The following is a 19,050-nucleotide window of genomic DNA, read 5'->3' as shown; positions in this document are numbered from 1 at the left end:
ATGGGAGAGATTATCAGAAATTGTCCCACTTTCCCCGTGGTATAAGTGGTTATCATGTTCAATTACCTAATTAAAATAACTGATTCTCGATTTCCGGAGTTGATCTTTCATATTGCTTACTTTGTTAGAGCAAATAGTCCAAATCGTTACACCCTATCATACGTCATCATGCGATCATATGATCGTACGCCATAATGCTCACATTACATGTTCGTATTTCCCTACAAGTTCGAATATATGTTTTTAATATAAAGACGGATCTCAAGCTTTTTATCTGCCGAGGCATATAAAGTTTAAATAAAGGACAAGACATACGAAGTTTACGAATGTGAAATCTTAATCTAAAATACTTCTAATCCAAAACTCTGGAAAGATTACTGTATGGCATCCAACAGAACTTCTTAAAACTTTTCGGAACAATTTGTTGCCCATGCATATTTTAAATGAATTATTCCAGATATCTTTTAATGAAAGTAGTGCATGTGTATGGTATTTATGTTAATTATTCAGTTATTATGATTTAAAGTTTTTTTATAAATTATACTTTCTGTAGTTCTCTTAAGAATGCAAATTAGGTTTCTGTGTATTTAAGCTGAGGGGATTGAGTGTTTATATGTTCTGGAAACTGTGTCTTGCTGTTACTTACTATCGTTAGCACTGCCTAAGTTTTATTTCGGATTTAGCGTCTTGCTAGCCGAAGGCTAAAAATATGCGGCGTTGAATATCTGAGCAGCTTGATTAGTCTATTTTATGTTTAGTCTCCGACTGAACATTGCATTGTTGGAGACTTAACATAAAATAGACTAAGCTTGCGTTTAAATTGAACTTTCTGTTTTGTTAATTTAATTACTCGCAAGTAGCGAAAGCTCGTCTGTAGCACAAGCTGTGCATATTTATTCAAATAAGACTTAAACAAAAAAATATTTTAACATTCTTCAGTCTTTGAGATTTAGAATAACTCGCTATCAGTCTAATCGGGTCTGCAAGACTTTGGCTAAAGATTGTAGCTACAGTAAAACCCTAAAAATATACTGATAATATGAATTTGTTAAGTGATTGAAATTGGATTCACGTTTTTAATTTTGTAAAACTAATTTTTTAAATTCTTGTTAGATATTTCAAGTTTGCCAAACTGAATTTTTAAATTCCTGTAAAACTTTGATCAATTTCCAAACTCTAAGACTGAGACAAAGTATTCAAATATTTCTCTATTTTAAGTAATATTTCCTCAATTATGAAAGTATATAAATTTTAACTGTTGCATAGCATAACGTTCTGCTTCTTATTATTATGAAAGCCAAAATCTTGTGTCCTTTGTAGTGCTTGCATTGTACTACGTAACCTTGTTTCCAGTGAGCGTAGGTTTAATTCACGCTGAACCTCCAACACGTATTATTTTCTGACTAAATATTAAAGGATAAACTGTTAATGTTTTGTATAAAGTAATATTCTTAAATGAGTGCTTCAATAATTTATTCTTTTTTCCCATTTGTTTCAGAATTAATTACATGTCTTAAGCATATTATACTGCTTTCCATTATTTTAATAATGCTTATTTATAAAATAATGCTGCATTAGTACATCATACGAAAATTAATCTATGGTGCTTCAGTTTTGGTCATACAAATCTTTAAAGAATTATGAAAGTTCATTATATGAAATATTAGTCTAAGTTTGATCAATTTTGATCACGTATTCTGTAATAGAATGTGACATTATGACATTAATATATCACTCGATTACAGCATAAAAAGCAAGTGTTTAGAATTGGGTTGTTATTTCCTGTTCTTCAAATAATATAAATGCTCTAAAATGTGTATTTAAAACAAATTCGAAATATCCATGTTGCGAGAAGTAGTTTGATGCATAATTTAAATAAATTCCCATAGAGTGCCACTGGCTGACACGAGGTACAGCAAAGCCATCCAGACGTGGCACGATGACTGAAGGTTAACTTTCATATGTTCTTGAGTTATGAAATTAGTTTCTAAACATACCTCCGTTGTCGTGAAAATTCAATCAAACGAACTAAAACCTCTCTCTATGAGACTGAACTATGCGACTAATTTCGAGTTGTAGCACAACGTGTTCTCGGGCTTGACTGTGATTCTGTCTCGTACAGTTGCTGTAAATACTGTTGCAGCTTTTTTGTAGTATTAAGACTTTGCATAGCAATGGGCGGTACCTTGTATCCTGTAATTTGTCTAGTGTAATCACGTAACTATTAGCGACAAAACGATTAAATTTAGTATTTAGTTATGAAATGGAGCAAAGACTAAAAGATGTTCCTATTTCTAAGATATGAGTCTAGGTATCAGTTAGAAAGCCTTATTATATAACTTGGTATGGCCCAAGTCTGGAGAAAATTAACAGTGATACATATTCTAAAGAAATCTTTGCGATATAGAGTAAATGTGTCGAGTGGCATTCTTTAAGCAGATAAGCATATGTCTTCATGACTCGGGCATCCAACACAGTGAAAGTCTTACTGAACTATTTCCGACGATATTATGCGTGCCAAATAGGCCAAGCTTTCGTACTATAATGTGATAGCTCTTGTCCATACTGATTTTACTGGAATATACCTTTACGATATAGCCACTGTAGTGCAAAACTGACCTACTTGATTTCTCGATTTAAATCAGACTGAATATATATGTTATGTTCTATAAAGATGTGTTACTATATCCCCAAATTGCCCGTTAATATCAGCAGAAAGCTTATATGTTAAGCTAATAATGTTCGCTTGTCACTATTGAATGAACTGGCATCACTGTAAAAAGTATGAAGTGTTGCTACAGATCCTGCTGTATATAATGATTACACTCCAGAAAATAATTTGATTATTATAGAATACGGTGGTCTCAAACGCGCGGCATACGAATACATTTTATTATTTACTTGTTTCAAATACAGTTCTGGTAGTTTTAGAGGCGTATAGATATGAACTGAGCTTATGTGCTTGATCGCTGTTGAAGGAACATTGGTAAAATGACAGGTCGGGGCTGTGCCTTTGTCACAGTAAGCTTGTACGCCAGGCCTCGTGAAAATGCTATAGAGAGAAAATTTGCCACGTTGTTATAGTCAGTAAATTTAGTTTGCCAGTTGACAGCTGGGAGAGCTTCTGTATTCTAAAATTCCATGTTTTCCGTTTAAGGTTACAAGTAAGTTATTTGGTGGTTTATCCAATATACTAGAATTTCCTAAACTAAATTCAAATTTGACTGTAATATCTAACTTCAATTAATTTGAATTGCAGAGTGTAACCAGCAGAAATGTCTTGCAGGTATCAGCCTTTAGACTTCACACAGAAAATAACTTTGAATTTTTTCTTTGCGTAATCATTATTGATGTTTATGTATGTTTTGATAAATACTTAGAATGTTAAATTTAAAATGGAATTTTTAAATGATTTTTAAATGGATAAATATTTAGAAAAATAAATTTAAATTGGATTTAGAAACATTAAGTTGAATTTAAAATTTATATTTGTTTTTGGATAAAATTTTGTCAAAAAATGTTCTGGCCCGTCATCTGCTTTCAGATCATCCATCCTGCCCGCATGCAATATGGATTTGAGACCACTGATGTAGGACACATTTTTTTAGCATGTTCGGGGAACTTAGTGAAACTGTTTATATCATACAATATATTTATGCAGTTCTGTACTCATAACATAAATAGTATTCTCTTCAAATTTCCTCAACATACCTTTAAGGTTTCAACTTCTGTGCACCAATTTCGTTTTATCAAAAAAAAAAATATATATATATATATATATATTATTTTCCGGATTATTCCTTAAATTATGAAAACCATTTTTTATTAATTAAGTTTATATGATATAGGTTTTAGGGACTAGATCACCAGGCTATGTCTAATGGCAGTATTAGTTTACCTTGAAAATATATAAATTATATATTAGTATCTTCTTGATCATCAATGAATATATTTAGCGCATTTTACCTTAGAATGAAGTTATATGTGTTTTCTCTAAATAGCTGCTTTATATTTTGAATGTTATACTTTCTATCTATATCTTTTACGGTGTTTGTAAAATAGAAAAATTGCAAAATTTTGTTTAGTTACCTTTTTCATGAAGGTCGGGAGACTTGTGAACATAATTAATTTCATCCTGCATTTCGTCCTATGAAAGAAATTATTGCATGGAAATTTTTCTAGTACATGGTCATTGAAAATATGCATGCGTCCATACATAAGATCTCGACATTAAACGTATTATGGCTATCGGGATTGTTTTTATCATGAATTATATTACAAAATCCTCCGAGATGCATTTCCAACGAACCTTCCTACACATTTCTTCTAAAGCATACAACCTTTGAATGCTTTATTGTACAATTTTTTATACATCTTCTATCAGTTCAATAACTTATAATTTTCGAATTTTCCTTCATTAGTTTCACGTCTGTATCAGATTGCGAAGGAATAAAAATGAAGAAAACTGAATAATAATAAAGGAAAAAAATATTATTTCCAATGTACAAAAACGAATATAATTTCACGGGAATTTATGCATGGCAACATGGCTATAATCAATTATTTCTTGAATAACATTTCTCTGCGCGAAATACCCATTAATTGTTTTTCCTGTATTATGACGCTGAAAATTTTTCTCGGAGGAAATAAATAATTCCATCAATCAAACGAAAGGCTAATGATAAATGTGTATTCATGTTTTCTCTCTGCGCGTTCCATTTCGGAAGACGACGTAATCCCTGCCATACGGCATAATAATTAGATTTCTCCTGTAAATTGAGTATTTTTATATTCTTTCAGTTCTTGTTTGAGATTTGCGTTGATATTCTTTCGGTGACAAAATTGCTGTATTTCTTTTTCTTTCTATTTTATGTAATTCATTAAAAAATACTGATTACTAAACTTTATCTATTGCATATTTTTGCTGAAGTACTTTTTACGTAATAACATCTTTTATCTGAATGAAAATTGCATAAAAACTATAAAAAATAATACAAATTAAAAGAATTTGATTAAAAGATTTCGAAATTCCGATAAAATAAATACATTCCTTAAAGAGAAATGATATTTATTAAGTACTCTCTTCGCGATAATATTTGCAGTTTTGTGCTCATATTGTAGAGGCATTAAGAATTTTGCAAGCAGGAAAGGTAAAAAATGAACAATGCCTTCGCCGGGACTCGAACCACCGGCCTCTCGAATTCGCGTCGAGCGTGCTGACCACTACACCACGAAGGCATGCTAAGAAGACAAAAGAAATACCTTATAATACAGGAATACGAAAAGATAAAAAAGGCTATTTCTGCTTCGGTTAACCAGTTATCGGTGAGTCAAGACTGATTTTCCCGAGCTCAATTTTCGGCTGCTAGGCGTTCTAACTGCCTAATATTTTCGTGCGAGACGTTGCAACTGCGAGGGCACAAATACCAACCAATTTCCTCTTAAATATTACTAATGACCGAAAGTCTTCGAATGCTATTCATGGGAAACAGCCTAATTTAGCAGGCTTTTGCAGATGCATTTTCATTTTGTATATATACGCTTTCAGAAGAAAAATGATGGGATGCTTAAATATTTTATATAAGCACATTAAATATTGCTGAACTCTATTTGCAATGCGATATTAATTTTCATTTCCATGCAAATACAGCTTTTTTGATATAATATTAAAAATTATTTTTGGCAGTTTTTCGTAATAGAAATAAACTTTCCGGTTTTCGATCACCAAAATGATTCTCCTCTTCGTTGGTTTACTCTGTCTACTGTTTTAGGGACTGAAATGTCCAAACACTTTTACGTTTTTATTCCTGGAGAAGTAGACTGAATGTATAAGAGCGTGCGCTACTTCAACCAATAATACAATGAATGCCATAACCATGCCGAAGTTGAGGTGAAACAGGATCAGATAATAAAAATGAGAGATTAGCTAAATTGTAATCTTCATATATAAAGAAAAATGTCTGCGTTTTTTAACTCAGTCACTACTATAGCTATCGTCACCAAACTTTCTACGTTTCTTTTCTGGGTCCTAGAAAAGGTCGGCGTCCACTTTTTCAAAAAAAAAAAAAAAAAAAAAAAAAAAAAAAAAAAAAAAAAATGTACCTAAAATCAGAGATATTAATTAAAAACTCTGAAAACTCTAATTTTCCCCCCTCATTTTTCGGAGTGGCAACAGTGTCGCACGCTGGAGATAAATACTGCTTTATTTCGAGAAGTGTTGCTACTGCTCGCTTTCGTATGCTATCGTAGAGTATGTTAATAAAAAATTTCTAAGTTTTTATAAGTTTACAATGAAACAAAAAATAGCATTGCCTAGCATTAAATACATTATTCCCGATTCCAAAAATTTGTGGAAAGCCATTTCTACGGCGTACGACTTTAATCAGCCGAGGGATTAATTACAAACTCCGAAAACATTCATTTTCGCACTCATTTTTCCGAGTGGCAACAGTCTCACGCTTTCGAAATAAAAATGTTTTATTTGGAAAAGTGTTGCTACTGCTCGCTTTCAAACCGTACAGATTTTAATCAAAAATTTGTAAATTTAACAAAATCTATACGTATAAAGAAGAATGTCTGTTTGTGTGTTTGTTTGTTTGTTCGCGTTATTGGTTTCTGATCAATTATGATAAATACTTTGCAAAATTTATACGACTAAAATTGAATATGGGTGAAATATTGGACGGAACTTGAGCTTCTACGACCATTTGATCAGAAAGACGAAAATCATTGAAAACTGCTGGCAGTGTAGCTGATATAATGAGAGAGAATTAGTTTATTTTTCTATCGAAATTTTGTATTTGGTTCCATGTTGCATCAGAATGAAAATGTATGACTATGAATCGTATTTTTTGCATCCTTATTGTGTTCTCTCTGTTGTTAGATACATTAGTTTCAATCTAACTTAATTGGCATCGGGTACTTCCTCTAGGATCATAATAAATTAAATATTAATGTGAAAGTGATACAATTTATTTATGTGGTGCACTTTCGAAATTAGTCTCAGGTTTTAAAATCTCTTAATACCAGTCTGATAAATTTAGCAGGATTTTCTTAGTAATGTCTAACACAAAAAACACAAAAAAACACAAAAATCTAATGCAGTTAACTCTGATGCTCTGCTAATTAACTTTCTTATCTTTCGTGTCTGGAAGTGGTCATTATATAAATAATATCACTAAATTTTTACAATGAATGAATTAAAAATAAGTAAATGAATAGTTAATAACAAAAGCATAATATAACGAAATGCAATATGACAAAAGCGAAACGGATAAATATATAAATGCGCTTACATTTTTCTTAACTGCGAGGAACTTCTTATTCTGAGTGATAAGTATTAAAATGTATTTTTTCGGACAACAAATGTAGTTTTTCTAGAAATGATTTATTATAAAAATTTGCTGTGTTTATAATGTTCTTAATTTATATTTTTATAGTTAGGTAAAGGTAAATAAATAAAGGAAACCCCTTATCTTGACAGATTTTTTTTCGAATATATTTGGTCCCCTGAAGAATTTATGCAAAACTAATTTTCACTCATTGGAATTTCAGTTTTACAATTATTTCAGTTTTTCGAAATATGGTCGTAAGAAAAATATTGAGGTAATTTCATTACTGGCATAAGACTACTCGCTTCCTGTGCTCTGAATCATTTTGCCAGTTGCGAGCTAAATAAGCCATATTTGAAGTTGCGATTAGTTTCGTCATATTGATGCAGTGGAACCTTCTGGGAAACGTAAACAATTCTGCCTGGGGTGGGTTATTTTCTTTTGCTTTTATTTCACTTGATCTCGAGTCTAATTGTGTCTTATTTATAAGGAAATTGGAATTGTTTTATATTTCTTAAATAGATTTGTTCTGTTTGCACATGCGAGTCCTTTAATCCACTATGTTTTATTATAATGAACGTATTTATTATTTTTCTATGCGAGCCTAAAAGCAGTTACTGTAAATAACTAGTGAGGTAAAGTTGATTAGTTGTTTAGTAATTAGTTTGTTTTGAAGTCAGTTAATCATTTCAATCATTGCTGATTTTAATTTTATCTTACCTTTTACTTATTGAGTAATTTAATATTTAACTATTATTTTCGATTTTTATTTTATTTTGTTATCGTGCCTATGTTTTCACTAATTATATTACATAAAAGACGTGTTGTGTAAAGACTAGACTAGCGAAACCTTCTCGCAACGTTTATCACAAACATATCTTATCTTGCGTCTGTAAATGTACATTGAAAATTTACCGAGGTCCACTTCTGTGCAATTAATTAAATATCTTAATTAAACTTTTATTTACTCTATTTTAGGAATAACTAAACTAAATTATTCGGCTACGTTAGATTAGTTTTAGAAACTCGCAAAAGTAAGTTTTCCTATTTTATCAGAAATACCCTTCTTTGCAAATTTTATAAGGTATTTCTCCCGCCTTAGTAGCATGCCTTCGTGGTGTAATTATCAGCACATTCGGAGCGTGATCGAGAGCCCAAAGTTCGAGTCCCGGCGAGAGCATTGCTTATCTTTCTTGTCTCTTGCTTCGAAATAGCCTAATGTCTCTACGATTTAAGATCAATTTAAGACAGCGCTAGATTTGCGTCTGATGACTGACTGAGCCTAGCTGCTTGAAATATCTGTCATATGTAGTTCAGTGGCCCTTAAAATGTCTTCCAAAGACTTGCTGCGTAAACAGACAAAACTAATGGGTTTCCTCTTATGCAACGTGATATTCATACATCATACTAAAATGTATTGCGGTGAGTTATGACGTACGGCAGCTGATTAATATCTGTCTTTTAATGTTAATGCTAAAATACATTAATCTAAAATTAAAATACAGATATATCTTAGGTAACATCAAAATTTGTTTTTTATTTCCATTGACAAGGTAAATACAAACTATAAAAGTACAAAAAAGAATAAATGTGGCCGAAGTCACTGCCTTAAAAGATCGCTCGCACGGCAGTAAAGCAGTTAATTTGTTGGTATACATTGGTATATTTCCTAACACACATTTTAATGTTTACATAAAACTGCAAGCTAAGTTTACTCTATTTGGTCAGAGGAATTGTTATATAGTGTCGGCGTCATTAACAGTCACCATCAACATAATCGTTAAGAGGGGATTTTGGAAGATGATTCCTCTTTTTTATGTGAACATGTGGGAGTAACATTTATATATGAGGGATTGTAACATGTAATGTATTATGAAACTTGGAAAAAAAGCAATTTTTATTTTACTTAATACTTGAATCAAAGACAGCTCCGTGTTTCTAGCTTAAAACATTTGGGAGCGAGGGAGTAGTCTTATATTTGGGTAAGTACACTAGTAATTAACATTTGTTTAATCACAGCTTTCGCTTATCATTTTAGAATAATGACAGTCCAACAGATATTACTTGGAAGAATACTTTATGTTGCGCTGCTGCAATCTGCTAAAATAAAATATGATGTGTACACCACATGACTTCCTTATACGTACTTTGTACTTCATTTATACGCACTTTTTGCTTCATTTCAATTAAATTTATTTCCTCGAATCTCATTAGAGATATATTTATAATTCATTTAATTCTGTTTTCAATCTGCGGCAAAGCAGAAATACATAAAACCTCAAAATATCTTCATAAAAATTGAAATATACATATATATATATAAAATAATAAAACGCCAAATACAGTGAAAATAATTTTTACAATTAAAATCTGAGTTACTACGCACAAACAAGCAAGCAGGCAACAAGGCAGATTTTTTGGTGCACAAAAATGCAAGTTTAATTTTGAAAATTGAAATATATATATATATATATATATAATAATAAAACGCCAAATACAGTGAAAATAATTTTTACAATTAAAATCTGAGTTACTACGCACAAACAAGCAAGCAGGCAACGAGGCAGATTTTTTGGTGCACAAAAATGCAAGTTTAATTTTGGTATCTCTTGGCAAAAAGGCACAGAAGGTGCAGAAATTGAATATTCTGCTAAGTTTCAAATGTAAACAAATAAGTCTGCTATGGTAAACAAAAATTAGCCTTAGCTGCACTAACTTTTAAATTGTTGATAATTCTACAATAATTGCATGCAGATTAACTAAAGCTATAAAAACCTTAACCGGAAGATAGCACCAACATAATTCAATCATTTTTAAAACAAAAACTGCGTAATTTACCAACATATAAGAATAAAAAAAACTGAGCTCACTGAGCTGAGTAACACAGTGGGTGTATATATATCTTTGGTGCCGCCGATTGCAAGCAAAAAGAGAGGTGCACAACTACATATTATAGAGGCCCTATATACATATTTTCAACGTTCTGAGGTTACTCTTTTTCAGTTATGCGAGATGCATACATACATACGTACGTACAGACGATGCGAAAAATTGTCTTCTGAATCCATTTTAAATCAGTTTTATAACTCGTTTGGAGAAAAAGAGTCATTTATTCTGTCCTTATGTCCTGATGTCACGCAAAAACATTATTAAATTGCATTCAATAGCGGTCAAAATGGATATTTCGTTGAAATATGATACCCAGAATTTTTCGTGATTACAATACACTGGTGTGCAAAAATTAAGGACGAAGTCGAAAAATTATCATATCAGCTGAACGAAGAGGCAGAGCGGACAGAAAGACCAATCAGGCGATTAAGTAAGGTGATGTACGGTAGCACAGGCGCAGATATGCAGGTAGACGTAATGGGGAGTGTCTGAGTAGTATAAAGCATGTTGTCGGTGTAAGATCAGTATTTCTGGCAAAGAGATTGCACGCCGTATAGCAGTTAAAATCATACCGAGTTGCTGCCTCAGCGAGAAATGGCGAATAATCAATCTGTTAGACGACATCTGGATGCTTTTACCCGAGGTCGAATCATTGGGAAGTTGGAGGAAGGCCGCAGCGTGACAAGTGTGGCTGCAGAGTTCGGAATTGCTCACAGCATCGTTTCACGACTTTGGAGACAATTTCAAACTACAGGAACAGCTATCTGGGGGTTTAGTAGTGGTCGTCCACGAGGAACCAAACCCGCAGATGACTGGTATATTGCCCTACAGGCCAGAAGAAACAGGCGGCAGACAGCGGGAGAAATCGCTAGACACACGACACAGGCGACTGGACGACCGATATCGCGTTTTACCGTGGCCAGAAGACTGCACGGTGGTGGTTTGTTTGCACGACGCCCTGTACGGTGTGTACCTCTAACGCCTGCCCATCGGAGAAGGCCTTCTCTGTGGTGCCGAGAACATCGGAATCGGAGAGACAATGAATGGGGACGAGTACTCTTTACAGATGAGAGTAGATTCAGTCTGAGTAGCGATTCTCATCGCATACTCATCTGGAGAGAGCGGGGAGCCGCAATCAACCCTCGAACATCATTGAAAGGGACAGGTATGGAAGTGGCGGTGTTCTCCTTTGGGGAGGCATCATGCTTGGTAGTCGTACACACCTTCACATCTTCGACGCAGGTTCAGTCAACGGGACCCGTTATTGTAACGAGATTCTTCTTCCATATGTGCGTCTTTTTAGAGGCGCTATGAGTCCGCAGTTCCTTTTCATGGACGACAATGCACCATGTCATCGCACAGTAGCTGCCGAACAGCTCGTAGAGAGTGAGGATCTTGAACGTATGGATAGGCCGGCACGATCTCCGGATCTCAATCCCATCGAGCATGTATGGAAATTTCGAGGCAGACGCTTGGCAGCTCGTACCTTACCACCAGTAACGATTCCGGAGCTTCGATTGGCGCTGCAAGACGAATGGGCAGCAATGCATCAACAACTCATTGACACCCTCATTCTCAGCATGAGCAGACGCTGTGAAACCTGCCAAGCAGTCAGGGGAGATCATATCCTCTATCAAAGACCGGATGTTTCTTGCTGGACACCCATCACAGGGATGTTTCGGCCTTCAGTCGCATTGCGCTCCATGCTACTTTTTCAATAAAGCTTCTTTTTATCCCTCTGATTTCTCTTTTAGTAAGTGTTGCTTACATTACTCATGTCGTTACGTATTGGGGATCTTACGGTATTAAATGTGTTGATTTGGAAAGCTTTTGTACAAAGTTATATTGAAAAAACCGTCTCGTCCTTAATTTTTTCACACCAGTGTATTTCTCTTATTCTCACGCGACATTGGTATTGCATTTTCATTAACAAAAGCAAAAGAAAACCGCCTAAAACAACAGCGAGGAATTAATGTTCGTCGCTAGCCCTTCGTTTTCCAACTAATGTCGCCAAGAAACATAATATAGCTGATGTTTAGACTTCGGAATTATTGGGAAGATTCGTGCGTTCAGTATAAGAGCTGGGTGATTAATTTGTTTTTTGGGGGGTTGATGTGAATACAGCAAAGCCTTAAGTGTTATCTGCCTAAGGAGAGGGATGCCTCTGTGGAGAGAAACTGGCTAAGAGGAACTGGCTCGTATACAAGTTACACACGCGGAAAACCACGAAGACGCCCAGCCCTTTCGCGGGATTCGAACCTCGAACTGAACTACCAGTTTTCAGCGATTTATCATTCGACCGCTGGTGGTCAACTGAGTTATTAAAGAATAATACTTAAGATCATTTCACAATATGAAAGCTTTTAAGTAAAATATTTCAACTATTTTATTTGAATTTTTTAATTTTAATAGTTATTAAATTTCTAATGCCTACTACTTGGTTTTTGAAACGTTCTAAGAACTGTAAAAGAGCAGATGACAAATAAAATGTCATTTCCATATTTCCCAATTTCTGTTCATTAAAACAGAGTCTGTAAAACAGATTTCAGTATGCAAAAATATGCACACTAATTCCCTGCTTTACTGCTGAAATACTGAAAAAAAAAAAAAAAAAAAAAAAAAAAAAACTATAAATTTCAAAATGAGAAATATAAGAAAGCCGTAAATTTTGGAAGTTCCGACAAGGTCGTGATATAATATTTTATATGAAAAACACTGTAAACCCATTTACTGTTTTAATTCTATAATATTGCTGAAGAGCAAAAACAAAAATTCCAAAATAATAGATATAAGATGGCGACAAAACTAAAAACTGTAAGAAAAGTGTACAGTTTTCTTGTAATGTGTTTCGAAATTTTCAGATTCTTTCCTAAATAAATTATTTTTGAGTTTTAATATTGAATAACAAAAAATACAGGGCATTTAAAAAATGCTATTTTAAGAAGTGCTTAAAATAATCTATTTTTGGAAACATGCGTTGTTAATTTTTGCGTCCCCTTTATGATGGAAAGATGTATATATAGGGAAATGATAAAGTAATGAAAGGTTTATACCTGTTTAAAAATATTACGTTTCAATTAAAATTAAAAACGAAGTGTACAAAGAGAATTGCAATAAATATAGAACTTCAAAATTTTATAATTACCATTAGATTTTATGCACATGAAATTATATTAGTGCACATAAAATTTAAAGATAGAGATTTTGCCATCATAACGCAGTTAATTGATCTGATTTATAGTATAAAGTAACATATATTAAAATAGAACGCACAGAAGTGCTGCTTAATTAACTTTTAATATGACTAAGCTGTTATACTGCTCACAAATAAAATATTATTTTATAACAGGAAAAACGAACTTATGAATTTTATTTATTGCGGGCAAAAAAAAAATATTTAAAAAATATTTTTATACACTCACATAAATTATATGTAAATATGTAAAGCTAAATATGAAAATCGGTTTTATGTATTCTGTCATTTGTGAGCCAAGAACAGATAAAACTGAAAGTTGTCTTGCAGTGTTATGTTACTTCAGTATTAATTTCAGTACACTACATAACTTTAAATTCAGTATTTACTTTTCTTTATAACAGCGATAAAAGTTTGAGGGCCCACATATAATTTTACAAAGCGTAGATAAATTAATTCGTACATTTTATTTTTAAAGGAATCTGTTTGTGTAAATTTAATGAATTACGAAAATTAATTTCATTACATTTTTTTACATTTTCTGTTTTTTAGATCACTCTTGGTTCATGATTTGCCAAAGACATAAAGTAGTACATTAATATTAAAATATTACGATAGTTTGGTGTCATATAAAGTTAGTATTACAACAAGACTTTTCTTGATGGTCAAACGCCTAAAGCATTTTTCCCTGTTATAAATTTTTACCTGCTATTATGTAAATAACTCACTTATTCTAAATTAAAAATAAGTCTCCATTATAAATAACGCATGTGTATGAAACTTTTATAATCGATTAAAATTTATGCTGAAATTAACATTTGGAAGGAAGATTTTTGTTCAATAAATTCAATATTGTTGCAATTTATATTAATCCTTTTCCAACTGGTACATGTATGTAACATAGCACACTTTGCATTAGTATATAAGACAATTTATGAAGAATACCTTAACAGAGTAAATGAATGCCTTTGATTTTTCGTGCCCTTTTCTCCGATGCGGAAATATTTGTACGACTTTGTGGCAGTCTTATGTTCGGCTGCGCGCGCCTCCAGATGACGTCATGTTGTAAATATTCGTGTAGAAGTTTCCTGTTGTGTTAGTAAAGTTATGTTTTAGCTAAGTGGAGTCATGTCTTCTAAGAATATTTACCGAGACATATCCTTCACACGTAAAACTTTAAGATTTTCTTACATTTCATTAAGAAAAAAAGTGGATCTTCAAATTGACTCGCATATTTCAGAGTGCAAGTGCACATTTTTTATTTTTGAATTTACTTCTGCATTCTGTTTTATTTACGTATTTATATAACGTTGTTCTTTGTAACATCTACCATCGTGTTGTTACATAACGACTTACAGAAAAAGCCGATATTAGTTTCTTTGATCCCTTCTGTTGCCATTTTTATTCAAAAAGAGAAACAAATTACAAAAATGTCCAAACGTTAAATCGGCATCTATTGATTTCGTATTAAATCTCAGCAATCTCAACAACTACCACTTTTCTTTGATAAAAATTGCTGTTTTACCTTTCACTCATTATTTATGCAATTAACGTATCTCTTCAAGTAAATTTCTCTCTTAGTGACATTTAGTTTTATCTTTTTACCTTTTATTATTATTATCACTCTGTGGTTCTTAAATCTGTATCAGCAAATTCACCGTGCACTCTCTGCTGCACCAAAAAGATTCAAGAGTCGGAAATAACGCTTTGCCGAACAAGCGGAAACAGCGCCGAATCAGCTTACTTAGCAACTGGAACTACTGCGGTCTGAGTGGAGCTGGGAGGAGAGTAAAAAAACACATTTCTATACTCCCACTTAGGAACGACTAATTACCATTTCCGTGTCCATTAACGTGGCTGTTTCGCAAAGCTATCTTCGTCGAGCCGCATAAAATTCGGGAAAATCTCACATGACCTGTTCAAATAAGCAAATTGGTGATGGTGTGCAATTAGCTACAGGTCAGATACAGAGACTACCATAAACAGCTTTTGGAAGTATTTAGTTTCGGCTAGGAGGTTAATTTAACTACGTGCACGAAAGGAAGTGGCCGATGCTTTTTCTGGTGAAATGATATGCCTTTCCGCAATTTGAAGAAGTACTTTCATATTTCATTGTTAGAGTACACAGCTCTCAACCTAAGAAAAAGCGAACTTACATTTTTAGTGACTGGATTAGATTATTATTGGATGTCGGTGTTTACATATGAATTGCGCGATATAGAGGATAAAGGAAAAAGGGCCATTACTTCAAATATCACAGAGGTATAAATAAAATGTGTGTAATAAATATCTCAGGTTTAATATTGTTGCTTTGAAAAGGTCAGAGAATGAAATGTTAAAAATGAGCATGGTGTTACAGCTATGTCTATAAGGTGTTTAGCCATATTGAAACGTGGCATAATCATAAAGCAATCGAGTTAAAATAATTAAAATAACAAAAACACTATACAATAAGTATAATTATTATCTGTGTATATCTGAGTATTTATAAATACAAACATACAGACTATGTAAGAGACGAAATGTGTAAGACTGCTAGTAGAAAGTAATGTGAACAAACACATTCGAAGTATTTTTATATCTCTTTATATATTTAAGTAATAACTAATTAAAGCTGTTACTAGCCACTACCAATAAATTTCAGTACCTGGAATTTCGATTAATGGGCGTTTTCTAAATTTTTAGCTTCACGATCAACGGAATACAGTTGCTGTAATAAAATTGGGAGAAGGAAAAATTCTAAAGTAACACAATAATATATTTTAAAATATTAGGTTTTCTGGGAAATAGATAAAAGAGAAAATAATTTCGGGATCTTTGAAGAATGTAGTTACTTTTCCCTTAGTCCTTGTCTGTAAAATATGTTTCACTGCAGACTGGCAGTCACAACCAAAAAGCTCATTAAATTACATCATAAGAACGAAGCATCGGTAAACGGTATATGGTAATAAAACTTTCGAACATTTCCTGCATTATTGCTTACATAATGATGCCCTGTAGAAAACAGTTCTGCCGTTGATTGATGTTATTCCCAACGTCTGAGAAAACGTTGCATTTTGTATTCAGCTAGCGTAATTATCTGTTATAGTAATTAGAGTGTAATATAATATATGGAAGCATAAATCATAGTAAAAGTGAAAAGTTGAAAAAAAAATGCTTCCATTAGCTCTAAAATCCGCTCCTACTAGGAATATTAAAAGTAGAAAAATCCAAAAGGCTTGAAAATATGAAAAACTGAAAACAAGCATAATGTTATCAGAAATGCAAGCGATAAATCTAAAAAGATAAATCTTCATCATACAGAATAAAACAAAGGTGGATAAAATTAGGGAAGGGAGGGAATAATAAATAATAAGAATAAATAAATGCAAAAATAGGAATAAAATCAAAATCTCAAATGATGAATTCAAAAATAAATGCATTTGTAAAATCAAGCATTTATTCATTTGTCGCTGCCAGAGATGATGCGATAGGTTCTTTTTTTAAAAAATGATAACGACTTCAGTCTAAAACTATTAAATGATTAAAGAAAAGCCTGAACCTGCATCAAAATATTTTAATTTATTCTGTATATTCTAATTAAACAAGCATGTTTATATGATTGCATTTTATTTACACTTTTTTTGTTTGTTTGTGGCTTATCTTACCCGATCGACGGAGATCAGAGTCTCTGATATCAGACCACGCCCACAAAATTCTACGCCTATCGTTGGCAAGAGTTTTCCACTCAGCACCATATACGTGATAGTATGACTTTGCTCCCTCCCACCTCCAGTTTTTAAAGGAGAGCGTCCCGGGTGGTGGGTTATGTGGGTTCGAGAGTGTCCCACTCCTCTTTCCCCAACATCAACTTCTCGAAAGGATTTTCGGCTCGTCGCGTATTTAGACTGCGCCATGCCGCACATACACTACATTCCTTCTGCGGGGGTACTTCGAGGCGGCATTCAGCGTCGCTAACCACTATCCCGATTCGGCGAGTAGTTACACACTTTTTTATTCAAATCGAGAAAAACAAATAAAAGTGGAATGTTGCATAGCCGGAGAGTTTCGATTGAATTATGATTAAACGATGAAGTTTTATGTTATTGAGTGGGTTGATGATTTGAATTTATTAACACATTTAAATTATATATTTTAAATTGAAAATTGTTATAATAACTGGAAAAATGTATTAATATCTTTCTGTTTTAATTAAATATAAATATGTTGTCATTTAATAAATGTTTTCTTCTTCCTTTTCCAGATTTAAATTTTGTCTAATAATTAAATTTTGAATAAAAAACTTATAATTTTGTTATCGGCTATTAAATTAGTAATATCTTATCCTTAAATCTAAATTCTATCAAAATTTGTAACAACTTTAAAATCCCTCCATTAACTTTATTTTTGATTCCCTTTAATTTTACTTTCGACCAGATTGCTGGTAATTCAGAGAAATATTAATAAAAATATTAGTAGTAAATAATCAATCTACTGTAATATCACATGAAATATTATTAAAATAGCCTTTTAAAAATAGCATTTGCTTCTTTCTACTAAACTCGCGAAATTCTGAAATTGATAATTTATAACACTACATATACTATAAAACGCTTGCTTTGATCTTAGCAATATCTAGTATATTATATTTTTACTTCGCGTTACGTTGCCTTGCCGGAGCATTTATCCTTTACGTGGTTTAGGAAATTCTCATTCTCTGAGGTTTCGCTTTTTCCTTCGGTAAAAGATATTAATTTTTAATTAAAACTGCATTGCTTAACAAACTGAGCATTTTAAAGCAATGAACATGTCCTTGAGTAATTTATATTTGAAATGTATTTTAATAATAGTTATGTAATTTATAAAACGTCGAACTGTTATACACATTTAATTGCGCACCAGGAACTTTATATTTAAACGAACTAGATGTTTCTTAACAATTTATATTCTAATTTTTAATATTTTTAATGAGCAACAACTGTGATATGCCTAATTAGTAACAGAGGGTGTTTAAACATTTTTAGAAATATTTGGATAAAGATTAAAAAAGCAAATGCTTTAGAATACGAAATTCTGGGCGCAGCTTATTTGAAATGAGAAATATAGTCTACCTTTTATATTTATTCTTCTTTCAAAATGTCACATTTAAACAAGCTAAGAATTGAACGATATGTTTTTGCACTTTCCGAAAGAAATATTTCAATTCCTTAATACAGTAACGTTGTAAAATGCATCGTATTAAAATTTCTAATTGCAAAATAAGCAAAATTATTAACAGGAAACAAAACAAAAACGTTAATCATTACTTCTACATAGAATGAAATCTTCAAACGGATACCCGAAATGTTTCTAAACTTGAATCATTAGTAACAAGAGAAACTACGCCGATACAGAAATCAGTTGCAAAGCCTTAATACATCTGTAGCAAAAGTAATAATATAATAATAAACCAAGATTTACAACTTAAAAACGCTAAAAAACATTATGTTCACCAGATTTTCCCGAGGTAAGTATATCAACACAGAACAATTTGTAGAACCCTGTATGAAAATACAGCAGGAGATAAATGGAAAAACATTAGGACCCTTGATGAAGCATGCGTTTACCTGAATGACTACAATAAAAAAGTTATTAATTATCGAAAATAAAAAAAAAAAT

General features: G+C 32.4%; 1 protein-coding gene and 1 non-coding gene across 17 annotated transcripts in view; one reads left to right on the top strand and one right to left on the bottom strand.

Moving 5' to 3' along the window:
• The window catches only part of LOC118204330 (uncharacterized), a 1,054,928-nt gene that overhangs the window by 608,765 nt on the left and 427,113 nt on the right, over positions 1-19,050 (top strand). The gene's annotated exons all lie outside the window — the stretch shown is intronic.
• On the bottom strand, positions 5,166-5,238 carry TRNAS-CGA (transfer RNA serine (anticodon CGA)). Its single transcript has one exon. It is a non-coding gene; the product is annotated as a tRNA-Ser (tRNA).

The sequence above is a fragment of the Stegodyphus dumicola genome, chromosome 4 (genome assembly GCF_044657685.1).
Source record: "Stegodyphus dumicola isolate Sdum_Otavi_A_Nest chromosome 4, ASM4465768v1".
NCBI classification, from domain to species: domain Eukaryota; kingdom Metazoa; phylum Arthropoda; class Arachnida; order Araneae; family Eresidae; genus Stegodyphus; species Stegodyphus dumicola.
This window is presented reverse-complemented; position numbering and strand designations above follow the sequence as displayed.